Here is a 17,221-nt window from a genome sequence, read left to right as displayed (position 1 = left end):
ACATCTTACAAATACATACTGCACATGTATATGCAGATATGAACACACATACATGCACAAATATACAGACATACACAGATACACATTCTTATGCACATGTATGCAGACATACACACGCAGATACACACATATACCTATGCACATAAACTATACACAGATATACACATATAAAACATACATACACAGGTATACATACAAACATATACACAGATATATGCCTACACACATATACACACATACACATGCATGCACACAGATATCCACAAGCCTGCGGATATACACATGTACACACAGATATGCATATGCATACATACCAAACATACATTCATACTTACACTTATACACACACATGCAGAAACACAAAGATATACACATATGCACATGAACACAAATACATACACACATACACATACACACAGATACACATGTACATACATACCAAATATACATGCATACTTACACCTACACACATACACGAACACATATACACAAACACACATACACAGAGATATGCACATGCACACAAATACCTACCTACACATGTACATACTCATGGTTGTACACGCACACACACACGCACACGCAACTTTGGCATAATGGAAATTTGATGATTGGTCATTGGAGTCAACCATACAGTCCCTATCAGAAACAGAGGACCAAAATCGAAGGGGACATGGATGTCACAAACATCTCAACATCTATGGAACCACATAACTTGGAGAAACATGCAACTGAGTAAGGACAGAAGATCTGAGTGACTGCAGCTCTTTTTCTTTTTCTTTTTCTTTCTTTTTTTTTTTTTTGTGAGATGGAGTTTCGCTCTTGTTGCCCAGGCTGGAGTGCAATGGCGTGATCTTGGCTCACTGCAACCCCCGCCTCCTGAGTTCAAGCGATTCTCCTGCCTCAGCCTCCTGAATAGTTGGGATTACAGGCATGTACCACCACACCCAGCTAATTTTGTATTTTGAGTAGAGATGGGGTTTCTCCATGTTGGTCAGGCTGGTCTCGAACTCCCAACCTCAGGTGATCCACCTGCCTCCGCCTCCCAAAGTGCTGGGATTACAGGCATGAGCCACCGCTCCTGTCCTAACTGCAGCTTTTACTTTGGAATTCAGGCAGCTACAGAGCCAGATTCCTGCAGGCACAGGCATGTGGCTAATACATTTCCCTTCCTTTCCACAGAGTTGGGTGGGTTTTGTTGCAGTGAGTGTCTGGTAGCTCCAGAGAGAACAAATATGAATGTGAAAATACATGCCTTGGTCATTAGTGTTTCTTAACAATTCTCCATCCCACCCCACTTAATGAGGGCTCTGCTAGAACTCTGGGGTCGGGTCAGTTCCAAGAGCAAAAAACATCCCTGCCTAAAAGAAGCAAATGGAAGAACTGATTCTATGCTGCCATGTGTGTTCTTATCAGGCATTATCTAAGTTTCTCACTAGGAGATGTTGAAAAATATTGATTGATGTCCAAAGGCTAATATACTGCAGTGGTTTATTGAGAAATCCCAGCCATCATCTCTTGCTTGTTAGCTGCTCTGAACGCTCTTAGAAGGCACCATTCATGCTGCTGTATTCAGGACTGCTGAATTGTGCCGCGTTCCTTGGTGTTACGCGTGTCTCTTCTTGAGGAAGTTCTAACCAGAGTGCCATTGTGAGGTTGGAAATGTCCTTGGGTGAAAAAGCAGCCCCTGGGTCACACGCCCTATGATTCAGATGCGTCTGAACCCCTCCAGTGCTTTACTGCCAGGGTCCAGGAGAGAGGGAAGGAATGTCACTGTCCCAGCATCCTCTAATTTACTTGACAACACAATTGTTCTAATGTCAGGATTTTGTTTTGTTTTGTTTTGTTTTTGAGATGGAGTCTCTCTCTGTCCCTCAAGCTGGAGTGCAGTGGCACGATCTCGGCTCACTGCAACCTCTGCCTCCCAGGTTCAAGTGATTCTTCCGCCTCAGCCTCCTGAGTAGCTGAGATTACAGGCACCTGCCATCATGCCTAATTTTTGTATTTTTGTAGAGACAGGGCTTCACCATGTTGGCCAGGCTGGTCTTGAACCACCGACCTCAGGTGATCCGCCTGCCTCAGCCTCCCAAAGTGCTGGGATCACAGGCGTGAGCCACCATGTGCAGCTAGGTTGGTTGGTTTTTTTTTTTCCTCAGCTCAAGAATGAACTTTTTCTTAGTATCCTGTAGCTACAGTAATGCTTCTCCAGTTTTATTTATTAAAAAATCCTAATGCCGGCTGGGCCCTGTGGCTCACGCCTGTAATCCCAGCACTTTGGGAGGCCAAGGCTGGCAGATCCTGAGGTCAGGAGATCGAGACCATCCTGGCCAACATGGCGAAATCCTGTCTCTAGTAAAAAAATACAAAAAATTAGCCGGGTGTGGTGGCGGGCACCTGTAGTTCCAGCTACTCAGGAGGTTGAGGCAGAAGAATCGCTTGAACACAGGAGGCGGAGGTTGCAGTGAGCCGAGATCGTGCCACTGTGCTCCAGCCTGGCAACAGAGTAAGACTCCATTTCAGAAAAGAAACAAAAAAGCAAAGAACACTTAATACTAATGATCACATTTTTGGGCTCAAACATCCTAATTAATTAAGGAAAGAGGAGATGCCACAACGGATACCACACTATGAGATGCCCTGAAGAGTTTCACAAGGGAAGAAATTACCATCTTAGGGAGGGCAAACTACGGAAACTTTTCACGCACTGGTCATTCACGGGTATGATTAGAAGAAATGTCATACAGACCTCAGGATACTTTGACCCAGATGGGGCCACTCTGATGCCTTCTGAGATGAGAATCTATCACATTACCACAGCTGATCACCACTCACTCGGTGACTTAAGACAAAGGAAATTGACGTCACCATTCCAAAGACCAGAAGTCTGAGATCTAGGTGTGAGCAGGGCTGCGCTCCTCCTGGAGGCTCTAGTGGAGGATTCTTCTTGCCTCTCTCACCTCCTGGGGGCCCCAGGTGTCCCTGGACTTGTGGCCACATCACTGTAGTCCCTGCCTCCGTCACTACTTGGCTTCCTCCTCTGTGTCTCCAAATCTCTCTCTCCTTACAAATACACTAGTAATTGGATTTAGGACCCATCTGCAAGGATCCTATTTCTAAATAAGATCCTATTTCTACATTTTGAGGGCAAGGACATGATACACATTTTTTTTTTTTTTTTTTTTTGAGTGGAGCCTTGCTGTTGTCACCCAAGCTGGACTGCAATGGCATGATCTTGGCTCACTGCAACCTCCGCCTCCTGGGTTCAAGCAATTCTCCTGCCTCAGCCTCCCGAGTAGCTGGGATTACAGGCATCCACCACCACACTAATTTTTGTATTTTTAGTAGAGATGGGGTTTTGCCATGTTGGTCAGGCTGGTCCCGAACTCCTGACCTCGTGATGTGCCTGCTGCAGCCTCGCAAAGTGCTGGGATTACAGGCGTGAGCCACCGCGCCTGGCCCCACGTATCTTTTTATGACTCATGACAGTATGCAACTCTGGCATACAATCATGCAAATGGTTTACTTAGGCAGACCCTCCAGGCCTGCGTGGCAGGGGAGTGGGGGTTCACGCCACAGCAAAGGGAGGAAAGAAAACCCCTGTGCTTCTCTAGCTTTTTCAGATCACAGGAAAGAGCAAACCAGCAATTCAAGGGCAACAGTCAAAGATTGCAGGTATAGAGCATGAGAAGCAATGAGCACAGGGCTGGAGGGGTGCACAGAAGTGGTAAAGGAGGTCGAGGATAGCCTGAAGTGGGGCTGACCTTCATGGGAGGGATGGCAGAAGGTGAAGGTGATTGAAAGGGAGGATGGGACGCCAGTAACATCAGCTCCAGGACCTCAGGAAAGTGTAGAAGGGAGCTCCTTTTCCATCCAAGACTGACCCCATGACACTCGCGCTTTGGTGCAAGGATGCATGGATGCTGAGACTCATAGGAAGGGCATGTGAGGGGCGAAGCATGTGGGAGGTGGAAAAAGGGAAAGAGGAGGAGAAGGGCTGTGGGGAAATAAGTGAGTAGAATTGCGGAAACAGACCATTGACTTAATTCTCAAGAGGATTCAAAGGCCAGATGCAGTGGCTTATGTCACTAACCCCAGCTACTCAAGAGGGTGAGAGAGGAGGATCACCTGAGACCAGGGGTTTGAGATCAGCCTGGGCAACATGGTGAAATTCCGTCTCTACCAAAAATACAAAAATTGGCTGGGCAGGCTGGTGGGCACCTGTAATCCCAGCTACTTGGGAGGCTGAAGCAGGAAAATTGCTTGAACCCAGGAGGCGGAAGTTGCAGTGAGCTGAGATCGCAGCATTGCACTCCAGCCTGGGCAACAGAGTGATACTCTGTCTCAAAAAAAAAAAAAAAAAAAAAGATACAGGTCGAGCACAGTTGCTCATGCCTGTAATCCTAGCACTTTGGGAGGTTAAGGCAGGAGGATTGCTTGAGACCAGGAATTCAAGGCCAGCCTGGGCAACATAGTGACACCCCATCTCTAAAAAAACAAAATAAAAAACAAGAAAAATAAAAAAAATCATGGCCCCTGTATTTACACTCCTCATACACTGCAGACAGATGCCATTTAGAAGAGACGGAGCCTTATTCCTGAGTGGGCAGTTGAAGAAGGATGAATTGGGGAAGTGCGTGCATTACTTTCTTGTTGCTGTGGTAACGAACTGCCAACACTGAAAACAACACATGTTTATTTTCTTACATTTCTGTAGGTCTGGAGTCTGAAATGGATTTCACTATTTTAAAATCAAGGTGTTGGGAGGCTTGCGGTCTCTCCAGAATCTCTAGGAGAGAATTCATTCCTTGCTTTCTCTAGTTTTTAGAAGTCACCTGCCATCCTTGGCTCATTAGCCGTTACCCTATCTTCAAAGCACATGTCTCTGATCTCTGCTTCCATCCTCACATCCCGTTTTTCTGTGGTTAAATATCTCACTTCCTCTCTCTTATAAAAGCCCTGGGACCCCACTGTGATTACATGGATCATTCAAACAATGTCCCCATCTTAAGAACCATACCTGAATCCTTTCTGCACATTCCTCTTTGTCCTAAAAGGTCATACGTTCTAAGAATTAGGATATGGGCATCTCTGGGGACCAGGATTGTACCTGCCACATAGAGTTTCAACACTTGATGGGATCTGGGAGCCTGATGAGGGAGGGTGTCACCCCTGAGGGGCTGGGTCAAAGTGAACCAAGTAGCTAGAACAGGTGGTCACAGGAAGTTGGTGATTCGCTAGGGCTCCAGCTTGGGAGAAGTAAGGGGGGCAGCTGGGGACCTCTCCACCTCTAGCGTCATGAATTTGGAGCCAGGCACTGAGAGCCTCCCACCAGGAGAGGGCACCGTCTACATAGAAAGATAGGCTGGGTGCAGTGGCTCCTGCCTGTAATACCAGCACTTTGGGAAGGTGAGGCGGGTGGATCACCTGAGGTCAGGAGTTCGAGACTAGCGGAGGTCAGGAGTTGGAGAACAGCCTGACCAACATGGCAAAACCCCATCTCTACCAAAAATACAAAAATTAGCTGGGCATGGTGGCAGGCGCCTGTAATCCCAGTTACTTGGGAGGCTGAGGCAGGAGAATTGCTTGAACCCAGAAGGTGGAGGTTGCAGTGAGCCAAGGTCACGCCACTGCCCTCCAGCCCGGGCAATAAACTGAGGCTCAGCATTCAAAACAAAAAACAAAAACAAAACTAGCCGGGTGTGGTGGCACACGCCTGTAATCATAGCTACTTGGGAGGCTGAGGCATGAGAATCGCTTAAACTCGGGAGGCGGAAGTTGCAGTGAGCCGAGCTCACGCCACTGCACTCCAGACTGGCTGACAGCGAGACTCCATCTCAAAAAATGGGGGTGGAAAAAAAAAAGAAAGACACACCTTGTATATGCAGCAGGACCAGGCCTAAAAGCAACTTACACTAACAGAGAACCTCAGGGAGGTGGACCCAAGCCATATCACTGGCTTCTTTTCAAGGTAAAATTTGATTTTTTTTTTTCTTTAATTGAACTATTTTGGGCCACCCTGTTGACTGTACTGAGCACAGACTGCGTTTATAGTGGAATATGAACTTTGCAATGAATTACTCCAAGAAACGATGCCGTTAGCAACGGGTACATGAGTGGAAGCAACAGCAGTGTGGGATCAGAGCCAGAATCTGAGAGACGCAGAGCTGGGAGGCAAGAGAGAGCTCTCTGGGAGCAAGCAGAGGGTGCTAGGCACAATGAACATGGCAAGCAAGGCTAGCCCCTGAGGACAATCAAAGGGCCATTTTCAAGGTTGAGGACTGACTGTGGCCTCACTGTGTTCCCCTCCATGCCACGCTATACCTGAACTCTTTCCCTCCTCACTGAGCCCCATGGGATCGTCAGTTCCATTGACCACAGGTCCTTTGCACGTACCACACTTGCTACACAAAACTCCCTTCTGCCTGTATCTTGTGCTGTCTTCATTCTTCAGTTGTCAGCTCCACTGTCACTTCCCCTTAAAAGTTCACATCTGTGGCTGGGCGCTGTGGCTTACTCCTGTATTCCCAGCACTTTGGGAGGCCAACGCGGGCAGATCACGAGGTCAGGGGATCGAGACCATCCTGCCTAACACGGTGAAACCCCGGCTCTACTAAAAGTACAAAAAAATTTATCCGGTTGTAGTGGCATATGCCTGTGATCCCAGCTACTTGGGAGGCTGAGGCAGGAGAATCGCTTAAACCCAGGAGGCAGAGGTTGCAGTGAGCAGAGATCGCGCCACTGAACTCCATCCTAGGTGACGGAGCAAGACTGTGTCTCAAAAAAAAAGTTCACATCTGTGTCCCTGCCTGACCCAAGCTGACCACATTGTAAGGATCTACAAGTCTCACCTTCTTACTGCTGCTCTGACCACAGCACTACTTTTATGTCCTGTGGGCAGTTTTGTTTAAATGTCTGCTTTCCTCGTTAGACACTAAGCAACATGAAAGTGAGTGAGTGGCCATGGTTTGCTCATCTGTGCACCTCCAGGACTGGCTGGGTTCCTGGACCTTCTGTCGTGTTCAAAGCTGGGTGACCTGGGTGTGAAGAAGCAGAGGTCCACACACATGGGTGAACCTGTGCTTATTCTCACCATCACACTGCTTGACTTCCTTATTTCCTTCCTGTCACCTGGAATGCCTACCCTGTACTTCTCCCCAGTGCCTACACCATCATTTACCACCTCGTTCAGCTCCCATTCATCCTGGGAGCCTTTCCTGACCACAGGGATGCATCGTGGTACACAATCCCTGCAGCTGCTGCTATGGTGCAAGGTGATTCTAGAAGAATAGTTTTGCTGTGCGGTCACCCTTATGCACTATTGTCATTTTGCCTGTAAGATGTTGAAAAAGACATGGAAAACACACACCATCTGATCATCAGTTGCAGGCACATCCCCCGTTGCTAAGAATGTGCCGTGGTTTAAATCAATATCTATTGGCTCTTCGGCTCCTGCTCTGGGCTTCGTACATCCCCCCTCAGCCCTGAATTCCATTCCCCCTAATCTTGGTAACTTTGGTGGCTTTTGCACCAACCAAAATCAGATCCTAGGTCTTGAGCAAAACCAAGAGCAAGGAAAAACATCCCCCATGGGAATCTGAGTCACTCTAATGACTTCAGTTGCTGTTGACTTGATTTCCTTCAGCTGCTTAAGGGGGTTAGCTCAGCTTCCTCTTGCTTCTAGGACAAAGCGTCACAGACTTTGCAGCTTAAAACAATGCACATTTCTTTGCTTTCAGTTCTGGAAGTAAGAAGTCTGAAATTAGCTTCCTGGGGCTCCCATCAAGGTGTCAGCAGGGCTGGCTCTCTTCTGGAGGCTCTAGGAGAGAAAGGGTTTGCTTGACATTTCCAGCTTCTAGAGGCTGCCTGCCCGTCTTGTTATGTGGCTGCTTCCTCCATCTTCAAAGCCAGCAGTGTAGCATCTCCTAATCTATCTCTAACTCTGACCCTCTTGCTTCCCTTTTTCAATGATAAAGACCCACGTGATAACATTGGTCCTACCTGGGTAATCCAGTAATGTCTTCTCATCTCAAGCTCAGCTGATCAGCAACCTTCATTCCATCCGCAACCTTCATTTCCCTTGCTATGGAAGGCAATATATGCGCAGGTTCTGGGAATCAAGACATGGATATCTTTGGGGCCCATTATTACTTCTACCTACAACAGGTGTTACAAGACTTGGCCTACTTCATCTTGCAAATCCTTTCTGCCCCTCTCCTGCACCGAATGAGATCTGTTCTCTGTGAATGTTCAGGACCTCAAGAGTAGGGACCCCAAAGGCTGGGGGCAAAGTAGATGTGACCGGTGCCAAGCATAGGGTGTGTGACCAGATTCAGATATGTGATTACATTGGGCGGTGACGCAGTCATTTTCGTTAGGAAGGAACATGGTTGTAGGAAGAGAAAATGGAACACAACCCACATGTGTTGGGTGGTTGGAAGATCTGAGAACTCTCGTGGGTGTGCTCCTCCATTTCACTCACCACGGTACAGGGGACATTCTTAGACCTGTCAGTGTCACTATTTAACATAAACATCCAAGAAAGTCAGCGAACTTCAGGCAGGATGAAGGCAGAGACCCACCCCGAAGCACAGTGTGATTCAACTGTCGAAAACCACAAGACAGAAGCGACTGATCCCATCTGAGGAGTCCTAGAGAAGATTATCATCAGACTTCCCTTCGGAAACTTTGGAAGTCAGAAGGCAGTAGGCTGATAAATTCAAAATGCTAAAAACCAAAACCAACGAAAACTTGCTAACCAAGAAAAAAAAAATACTACACGGCTAAAAAATCATGCAGAAATCTTAGCAAAATTTTAAATGATCCAACAAGGTCTATTGTTTCTGCTCAGATATGGGCAAACATGAACTTGTATGCTTATTTTTATGGGTACAAGGAGCACGCAGTTATCTCCACTAGCATATTTTTTGTTTTGTTTTGAGATGGAGTCTCACTCTGTCGCCCAGGCTGGAGTGCAGTGGCACAATCTTGGCTCACTGCGACCTCTGCCTCCCGGGTTCAAGCAGTTCCCTGCCTCAGCCTCCCGAGTAACTGGGATTACAGGCATCTACCACCACGCCTGGCTAATTTTTGTATTTTTAGTAGAGATGGGGTTTCAGCATCTTTGCCAGGCTGGTCTTGAACTCCTGACCTCGTGATCCACCTGCGTCGGCCTCCCAAAGTGCTGGGATTACAGGTGTGAGCCACCACACCCAGCCTGTTTTTCTTTTTAACTCATGTGTAGGTTCAGAATTTAGTTCCAGGTACGTGAGAGCTCTTTGTAGATCTTTTTCATGGTGAGTCCGCTGGCTTACCAGACCTTGTCTGACTTCTTCCTGTATCTTCCCAACAGCTCAGCACCTTGGTGCGGTACAGGGTCCCATTAGCGGCCTCATTTCCCACCACTGACTGAACATCAGCAGGCTCAATCCACGAGTCAGGGGCTGGGGATGTCTTGTCAAGAATTCCCTCTTTTGGAATGAAATTTATAACAACAGCCGTGCTGCTTGATGGAGCCCTTTCTACATGGCAGGTGCTTTGCAAACACTTTCAGAAAATCTGCAGCAAACCTTATAGTAAGAATGATTGCTCTCATCCTACAAGTCAAAGATCAGATTGGTGACATGGTCACCAATGCACTGCTAAGAAACAGCAGAAGTGAAATTCAAATATCAAGACATTTGTCCTCAAAGTCTCTGCTTGCAACTAGATTATGGTCCTGATATCCTAGGGGTGAATCAGTTTCAGTTGCCCTTCCTGGACCCCCAGCAAGTAGTACATTGGAATTATTCTTGTCCGGTATAGCGGGGAGCAGTGTAAACAGATCAACAAGGTTTTCTGGGACCCTGGTTCAGGCAAATAAATCTTACAACATTATCTGGCTCTTTCAAGTAGACTTTAGACTTGGCCTTGCTTTCTATACTTTATTTTACCCACCGGAAAATAGTGTTTGTATCTTTACAAAATGTAATACTTGATTTTCCTCTCTCAATATTTTGCAGGGCAGAGATATTGCTTTGATCTATTTTCACATAATAATTATTATTTGAGGTCTCAATTAAGACCAGTGTCTTCATCTGTGTGGGGATCTGCGTTAAGGGCTTTCATAGACTCGCTCCTGCCGTTTCTCCTAACTCACTTGAGCAGAGGCCAGCAGTAGAGAAACTTAATAAATAACACAAGTGCTGCAGTTTCTGAGTCCTCTAAGAAATGAGACCAAAAGGAAAGACTCCAGGGACATTTTCACAGATATGCCCAATTCCAGTGGCCCCAGGTTTTGCACCCTGCTATTGATATTCTGCCACCCATAGTCGTGATCATCTGGCTACAAAACAGCAGGCAAGGCTGTGCTTGAATGATGTTACAGGTGGCTCATGGCTACATGGATGTCTAGACATGTCTAGGTGTCCATATGCAGGAACTGAGGGAAAGTGAGAAAGAGGGAGGGAGGGATGGGTCAAGGGATGGATAGATAAATGGATGGAAAGGTGGACGAATGGATAGATGCATGAATGGATGGTGAATTGGTGGGTAAAATGGAGGGATAGATGGATGTTTGGATGGATATTTGGGTGGATGGGTAGATGGGTGGATGGATGAATGGATGAGTGGATGGGTAGACAGTGGATGGATGGAGAGATGGATAAATGTTTGATGGATGAATAGATGCATACATGGATAGACAGGTGTTTGGGTGGATGTGTAGGTGGAAAGGGGGATGGATAGACAGTTTCATAGGTGGATGGATGGGTAGATGGACAGATGGATGAGTGAATAGATGTGTCGAATAGGTGGATGTATAGATGGAGGGATGGATGATTAGTTTGGTAGATGAGTGGATGGATGGGTGGATGGATGGATGGATGGTTAGGTGGATGAGTGAATGAGTAGATGGGTGGATGAATGGATGGATGAATAGATGGATAGGTAGATAAGTGAATGATTGAATGGATGGATGGATGCATGAATAAACAGGTTCATGGATGGGTGGGTGGATGGATGGATGGATGTGGGTGGCTGGCTAGATATGTAGATAGATGCAAAGGTGAATGCAAATAGAAGGGTAGATTTATGAGGATGAAAGAATTTTTCGCCGGGAGTGATGGCTCACGCCTATAATCCCAGCACTTTGGCAGGCCGAGGCGGGCGGATCACGAGGTCAGGAGATCGAGACCATCCTGGCTAACACGGTGAAACCCCATCTCTACTAAAAATACAAAAATTAGCCAGGCGTGGTGGTAGATGCCTGTAATCCCAGTTACTCGGGAGGCTGAGGCAGGAGAATGGCGTGAACCCAGGAGACAGAGCTTGCAATGAGCCGAGATTGTACCACTGCACTCCAGTCTGGGCAACAGAGCGAGACTCCATCTCAAAAAATAAATAAATAAATAAAATAAAAGAAAGCGAGAATTTTTCTCCTTAGGTAATCAGGGGAAAATTAAATCCTTACCCACAGAGATGTCTTTCATTGACATCAGGCGGAGGCTCTCTTTTCTCTCTTCTGGTGACCAGGACAAAGAGAAGTGCAGGTTTAGAGGGCTCTGACGAGGGAGCCCTGCCTGCCTCCTGTCCTGAGTCACCTTTACCAAATCGTCTCCTGTGTTGGGTCTCCCTAACCTTGATTTTCAAACGCTAGCTTCTAGGCTTTGCCTTTTCTGTGTCTGTGGTTCTGTGTCATCCACCAAGTCTCCCAGAGAGCCCCTTCCTGCCTCCCCTCTGTCCCTTTAGCCCCCACTCCAGACCCCAGATTGGGCTCAGGGTTCCTCTGTAAAAGTCACTGATGGGAGTCCACACCCTGAAAATGCCTTCAGCCTTCATTCCAGCCTCTCCTCTCTGCCAAGTGAGCTGCCCCTGCCGGCAGCAGTCACTTCTTCACACAGGAATGCTTGTTCCGGCACACTGAATAGGCGCTGTCTCCTGTGTGGGAATCGGCTTGGCATAGGCGACCGTATGACATTGTTTCAAAAAGTCATTCAAATTCTTTGTCTTGTACATCCTGTCTGGAAGCACGTGTATACATTCCCGCCTCCCCACTGGGCACATTCTTACCCTTGCCCTGCCATTGTGGTGCTAGGAGCTGTCTGTGCCGTCCGCTGGGTGGACCAGACATCTTCCCCATGAAAAGGGGAATCAGGGTCTTCATGTGTCTCTCAGAAGCCAGGCATTTGGCACCGGGGCTCATGAACAGCTGATTTTTGAAGCGGTCCCAGGGGAAGCTGAGTTGGTGACTGATAAGAGGAAGGTCTAGGTCCAGTGTGGTGGCTCACGCCTGTAATCCCAGCATTTTTGGAGGCTGAGGCAGGCGGATCAGTCAGGAGATCGAGACCATCCTGGCCAACATGGTGAAACCCCGTCTCTACTAAAAATACAAAAATTAGCTGGCCATGGTGGCACGCGCCTGTAATCCCAGCTACTTGGGAGGCTGAGGCAGGAGATTCGCTTGAACCCGGGAGGTGGAGGTTGCAGTGAGCTGAGATCGTGTCACTGCACTCCAGCCTGGGTGACAGAGCGAGACTGCATCTCAAACAAAAAGAAAAAAAGAAGAAGAAGAGGATCTGAAGAATTGGGATACTGAGGCATCATCTTCCTTGCCCAGTGGATTTGCAGTTTCATACCCTGGATCTCCTGAAGCTTTGGGGCTCCTTTTTCTTTTTCTTATTTTTTTTTCTTTGAGACGGAGTCTCCTTTCTTTATATTATCCAGTCTTAGTTATTTCTTTATAGCAATATGAGAACACACTAATGATGCTGGTCTCTTCAAGGAAACTCCTGCCATACCCCCTCCCCCATCTTCTTTCTCTCTCTCTTTTTATTTTGAGATGGAGTCTAACTCTGTTGCCCAGGCTGGAGTGCAGTGGTGTTATCTCGGCTCACTGCCACCTCTACCTCCCTGGTTCACGCCATTCTTCTGCCTCAGCCTCCCGAGTACCTGGGATTACAGGCGCCCGCCACCACGCCCGGCTAATTTTTGTATTTTTAGTAGAGATGGGGTTTCACCATGTTGGCCAGGTTTGTCTTGAACTCCTGGCTTCAAGCGATCCACTTGCTTCGGCCTCCCAAAGTGCTGGGGTGACAGGCGTGAGCCATCTCTCCTGGCTGGGGATCCTTTTTCATCTCTGGTGGACGACAAGGTGTATTTTCCTCTTGCTGGTCCAGGGGGCTGCAGACGGACAAGGAGACTCCAGTGTTTGGGGGTCTGTGTGTGTGTTCTTTTTCCCCCGTGGTGCCAGCTGTGGCAGGTCACAGGATGCAGGTGGATAATGATGGCACAGACATATCCTGGCTGTTGGCCTCTCCTACTTCACTTCATTATTGATGGATGCAGCACCCACTAAGTTGATTATAAAAGGCTGATAAGGCCGGGTGTGGTGGCTCACACCTGTAATCCCAGCACTTTGGGAGGCCAAGGCAGGCGGATCACCTGAGGTCTGGAATTGAGCCTGACCAACATGGAGAAACCCCATCTCTACTAAAAATACAAAATTAGCCAGGCTTGGTGGTGCATGCCTGTAATCCCAGCTACTGGGGAGGCTGAGACAGGTGAATCACTTGAACCAGGGAGGCAGAGGTTGCGGTGAGCCAGGATCGTGCCATTGCACTCCAGCCTGGGCAACAAGAGGGAAACTCCATCTCAAAAATAAATAAATAAATAAATAAATAAATAAATAAATAAATGAAATCAATGAATAAATAAATAACTAAATAAATTTAAAAAATAAGCTGGGCATGGTGGCATGTACCTGTAGTCCCGTCTCCTCTGGAGGTTGAGTTGGGAGGATCGCTTGAGCCCTGGAGGTCAAGGCTGCAGTGAGAGGTGTTTGTGTCACTTCACTGCAGCCTGGGTGACAGAGTAGAGACCCCCATCTCTAAAACAGATAAATACATATATACAGAAATGATTAAATGGTGAAGTTAATGTTATAGGTATTTTTCCACAACAACATCCTTACCCACAGAAACCTCAGTGGAGAAGACAGGAGTGTGGCAGACCAACATGCTTCTGTAGCCCCACAAAGCTGTCCCTTTAATTGGTAGCACTCCTGGTAAAGGCTGTTTGCTTAGCGGACATTGACCTCTGACCTTGTCCTCCACCTGCTGGCGCAGCGACTCCTGCTATCTCCACTTTGTCCAGCTCACCTGTCAGTCCCCAGAGTCCTAGAACCGTCTATCGGTTCTTGCTTCTCCCTTTTCCCCTAGAAGCATCTCCTGGGAATCGCCCTGATCAAAAGCCCCAGCCACCTCTCCAAGACCCCCTCCAGAAGCCCACACAGCCCTTACATTCATTGCCTTTGAACCTACCCGAAGTCAGCAAGTTCAAAACTCGTCAGAAACCAGGAGAAGTCTCAGCCCCAAATCAATAGCAGCCGTTGTCAGCTCCTCCCAGCTCAAAGTCCGCCGGAGATTGGTTCCCTGGTCTGAGTCAGGAACAAGAGACTGAAAAGCACGGGGATCTGGTGCTTTTTCTTCGTAGGGTTACTCCTTCTCCCCACCAAAAAACCTACCAACTGAAAGATCACTGATTGGTTGCGTCAACCAGCCTCAACCACCAGATGTCTTTGAGATGGGGAGCCAGCCCCCTAAAGCTGAGTCTCTGTGTGTAGCTTCCAAATATCTGGTCCCCTGGGTGCAGACAGAAGAGAGGACACAGAGGCTGGACATCTCCCAGAGGAGGGGGAGACTGGCTGGGCACCAAATAGTCTGGCTTCCCTCTCTGATATCATAGGAACATGAACAGACTTGGAGATACTGATTGAAAGTATATGTCACTTGAAGGAGACATTGGTTCCAGAGCCATTAGTTCCTAACCTCCTACCATACTCTCTGCATGGTGGAAGATGCCAGAACATTCTCAGAGCTTGAGAAGAAAGAGGAATTGAGAGAAGGGATGGGGGTCAAGAGATAGAGAAGGTGAGGAGGAATGCGAGAGAAGGGAGGGAGGGAGGAGAAATGAGGAAGGAGAACTCAGAAGCTCAGGTCTAACTTCACCCCACTCCCCTCAGGATCCCTACACTCTAACAGTTGTTTCTGAGAGTTCCTGGGGGCCACCCATAAACAATGAGGTTAAATGTAAATGGAAGGGCAGGACTCTGTTGAAGTCCCTGTTGGCTGCATAGTCACCAGCTCTCATGACCCAAAGAGGAGAGTGATCAGGTGACTAGATCGTCAACGAGGGTAAATCTGGAAGACAAAATGTTTGAGGCCAGGTGCGGTGGCTCACAACTGTAACCCCAGCACCTTTGGAGGCCAAGGTAGAAGGATCACTTGAGCCCCAGGAGTTTGAGACCAGCCTGGGCAACATAGGTAGACCCTGTCTCTACAGATAATTTTTAAAAATTAATTGAAGGATTTCTAAAGACTACATGAGTGGTTTTTGTCTCCTGGAGTCAGAACCCAGGGAGGATTTTTGCTGAAATACCAAAGCCGCAGGGAGCCTGAATAGAGATGTTCAGACAGAAATTAAGTTTGAAGAAATAGATTTTGGCAGAGAGGCATGTGGCCACAGACAACTCATACATTCATTCATTCTTTCACTCACTCAACAAACATTAAATGGACTGTCTCTAACTGCATTTCCCTCTCTTGACAAGAGGGGTACATGGGAGAGAGACAGGCTGAAGGAGTGTAGAGTTGGTATTGGTTGGGCCTGGGAGCTTTCCGGAGGCACTGTGCTCTGCTGTGCCCTTCTTCACATCCCAGTCTCTACGATGTTGACTGTGTTCGTGGATATCACATCGCTGTTGAGATCCCAGAAAGAATATGCATGAACCACCGTGACAAATGTCATTCATAATCCTTTCAGCGAAGAATAACCTACAAAAATGTCTTCTGTGTACCTTCCCCTGGAATAGTTTGTGATTCTGATGCAATTGGAGACAAAACATCTCTTATCCATGGCCTCTGTTGAATCAGTTTTGTCTCCAATCTGCCTTTCACGGGCACTCTAACAAGAAGGCAAACAAGGAAAGTTCAGCTGGTCTAGCAGTTCTGAGACAGCAAATTATCTCACTGTTGATGTGGACAAAGAGGCTTTTGCAGAAAGACTATACTTAACTTTGAGAATCTGGGTCCCAGCTTTTTGTTTACCCAGAGAGGTATAAATCTGAAAGAATCTGGGTTCCAGCCGAGCTGAGAGAGGTGTAAAATCACAGAGGTATGCCTCCACTCAGAACACACCATTATCGTGCTTTTATATGGAAGGCACAGCCATTCACTCATTGTCTGATAGACGTTTCCATTGAATGTTGGATCTCTTCAAACCAAGTGTCTGTAAACCAAGGGTTCTGCACTGACACTGAGGATGAATCCAACAGGAAAGATAAAGAGAAACATCACAGCACACCCCAGAGACATAGGCAATTATTGTTTATTGATTAAAAATATAATGAAAATTAGGAGGCCGAGGTGGACAGATCATGAGGTCAGGAGTTCGAGACCAGCCTGGCCAATGTGGTGAAACCCCATGTCTACTAAAAATACAAAAATTAGCCAGGCGTGGTGGCACACACCTGTAGTCCCAGCTACTCAGGAGGCTGAGGCAGGAGAATCGCTTGAAACCGGGAGATGGAGGTTGCAGTGAGCCGAGATGGCACCGTGGCATTCCAGCCTGGGCGACAGAGCAAGACTCTGTCTCAATAATAATATTAATAATAATGAAAAATAAAAGAAGAATAAGGGAAACCAAAAATAAGCATCTAGAAGAGCAGTTTAACATGCAATTTCATTTTCACTATTTCTGCTTTAAGTTTGATATTTATATCGTGTCTCAAACGAACAAGGCTGGCCACTCGTTCCCTCTTCTGTTACCCTGTCGTTGGAGGTTTTGTTCTTTGCCTTGGTATGTTGAGAGACCTCAGAGGTCTGTGAGTAACATTCAAGGGCTCTGTCAACTCAGATGGGACAAAGTCTACTTCTCTGGATTTACTCACTTGTAACTGAAATTCTGCATCGCCTGTGGACCTAGGCAACACCCCACAACAATATTAGTCTCGCCTGTAGATTTCTTACCAGCCGTTATCACAGATGCTTTCCTATCACTGTACAGGAGTTGCAGATGAAATATCTTTCATGCCCATGACCACTTCAGCATTCCTGTGCTCCTTGGATGCCTCGAAATATTTTAATCTTACGAATATCTAATGCATTACTGTGTTTCCATTACACGAAATAAAACAATGACTTAGCAGTTGCCCAGGTGAAGGGAACCACTTCCAACAGGTGGAATTAAT

General features: G+C 47.1%; 1 protein-coding gene across 8 annotated transcripts in view; it reads left to right on the top strand.

Annotated features, from left to right (window-relative positions):
* Positions 1-17,221, top strand: part of LOC139360885 (glyceraldehyde-3-phosphate dehydrogenase, testis-specific-like) — a 69,474-nt gene that overhangs the window by 34,668 nt on the left and 17,585 nt on the right. The gene's annotated exons all lie outside the window — the stretch shown is intronic.

This window comes from Macaca nemestrina, chromosome X, assembly GCF_043159975.1.
Source record: "Macaca nemestrina isolate mMacNem1 chromosome X, mMacNem.hap1, whole genome shotgun sequence".
Taxonomy (NCBI): domain Eukaryota; kingdom Metazoa; phylum Chordata; class Mammalia; order Primates; family Cercopithecidae; genus Macaca; species Macaca nemestrina.
The sequence above is the reverse complement of the archived record's forward strand: the minus strand, read 5'-3'. Positions and strand labels throughout refer to the sequence as shown.